Genomic DNA, 2,513 nt, shown 5'->3' with positions numbered 1-2,513 from the left:
TTGGTGGCAGATCACGAGACAATTCTTAACTCATCTGAATATTCGTAGCCAAAAAGAAACCAAAACCTATTTTAAAAACTTTTAGATGTTTGCAAAATTATTCTCCAGACTTTCTTTGTGATCTCCTCACGAATAACGTAAATATATTAAATGGTATATTAAATACCTGACAATGTAAATAACCAAGTTGGAACTTTAAACGACGTCTTTACATCGTGTCTAAACATTTGTGCTCCGGTTGTAACGAAAGAAATCATTCGTCTGCTGCGCCGTGGATAACAGACGAAATAAGCGAGACATGAAAGAAAGAGACAGACTGAAAAGTGAGTTAAAAAATCAAACTTTTCTTTTAACATTTCTCTGAGAGAAAAACAAATAAAGACCTGAAGAAGAAGAGTAAAATTCAAAGTTAGCGGGGGGGGAAGCCGTAAGCAGTATTACAAAGCGAATATCAGAAGCGAAAGGCAATGTTTCTGCTACTTGGAAATAACAAAAAATATGCTATTTAATGGACAACAAAACAGATAGGAGCTCTATGCTATTGCCAGCAGTAACTAATGTACACTCTAAGGCTGAAAAATTCAATGATTTTTTCGCTGAGGTCGGGAAAAAAACTTTCGAAAAAACCCAAGAGGAAATTAGGAAATGTAATATCTCTACTGAAAACAGTACGTAATATTCCAGTTAGAGAATTAGATAGTTTTAAGCCTACTCCTGTTGATTGTAATACTGTCATCTTAATTATAAAAAATCTAAAAAACACAAATGCCTTTGGATGTGACGGATTAGTTTGCGTTTTCATTAGGGATGGGTTATATATTATTGCATTTTACCTTACAGTTATAATTAACACATCCATAGCCACTAAACAGTATCCGGAGTTATGGAAAAATCCCCACGTAATTCCTGTTTTTTTAAGAGTGGTGATATGGAAAGACGTCTCCATTATCGTCCTATATCTTTCCTACCGTATTGTCTAAAGTTCTGGAAAAAATAATTGCTATTCAATTAACTGATTTTCTAGAGACAATGGTCTAATCTCACAAAGTCAACACGGCTTCAGACCAAAATTATCAACTGAAAACGGCTCTATTAAAAAATATCAGATAAGATTTATAATAACATGGATAATAAGAAAGTCTCACTACTCCTTTTACTTGACCTCTCAAAAGCCTTCGACAGCGTGAAATCATATATTTTATTTGATAATGTACATCACTGAGTATAGATCCACTCTGGTTTATGAGTTACCTACACAGATCCCATCAGTTAGAATGGGTCAAACTGTGTCTTCCCAAAAAACTGTAGAGTTTGGTGTACCCCAGGGCTCTATTCTTGGCCCCAACCCAATACTCTTTTGTAATTTATGTCAATGATCTGGTAAAATGACTACCCGGCTGTTTCGTCATCCAATATGCCGACGACACCCACCCCGATATTAATTGAAGGAAATGTAAATGAAATAGACGAACTAATTCATAGGGCAGAATACTACTAAAGAAGGACAAATACTACTTCTTAACTAATGATTTGCTTCTTAATGAGAAAAAAAACACAATTCTTTTAATATAGGTTCCCGACAATATATATCAGAAATTGGAGACAATGTGCAAATAGATTTTATGGAAATATGATTAAACCAATGAAAGCTGTAAAAATCTGGGGGTTTATTTTGACAGATATATGACGTTTGAAACGCATATAGATTGAAATTTATAAGAAAGTGATGGGTACTTTAATTTATTTAAATAGAGTAAAAGACTCATTTGATTCTTCTACGCGTAAAATAGTTGTTCAGTCGCTGGCTATGAGTATAATCAACTACTGTTTAAGAATTTGGGGAGTAACTGGGTCTACACAAATGAAAAGGGTTCAAAAACTACAAAACAAAAACTTTGCCGCCCGAGTGGCTGTTGGTAATGTAAAAAAAAACATGACCACATATCCCCTTACCTCAAAAATTAGAATGGTTAAAGATAAAAAGACAAATATACCATAGATGTCTGTAATTTGGTATTCAAAACAATACGTAAAATAACTCCCTGAATGGTTATATGATTTCCAACAGTAAACGCAGTTAATGGGGTTTCTACTCGACAGCAGGAAAATCTGTGGTATGTAGAAAGGGCGAAAACAGAGATGGGCTCCCGGAGCCAGTTTAGTATTCGAGGCCCAGCATTATACAATAAAGTACCTGGCACAATTAAACAAAAATCCTCCTCTCTCCCTGCTTTTAATGTACACTTAAAGAAACTAACTTTAAATGGTTCCGATTAATGTAAGAACGTTATGCTTAATTGTCTTATTTAAAAGTGCTTTTGAAGGCACTACTGTTCTTTTATAGATGTTGAAATTATTTTAGTTTAATACTTATGGATAAGATGGCTTTTATTTACAAATTTTTTAGATTTCCTTATAATCTAGTATGCTTATTTGATTTCTCTGTGTTATTTTAATACTATTTGTACATGACTTGTTTTTAACACAACTTATGTGGTCTATGACAATGTATT

This window comes from Macrobrachium nipponense, chromosome 47 (assembly GCF_015104395.2).
Source record: "Macrobrachium nipponense isolate FS-2020 chromosome 47, ASM1510439v2, whole genome shotgun sequence".
Taxonomy (NCBI): Eukaryota; Metazoa; Arthropoda; class Malacostraca; order Decapoda; family Palaemonidae; genus Macrobrachium; species Macrobrachium nipponense.
This window is presented reverse-complemented; position numbering follows the sequence as displayed.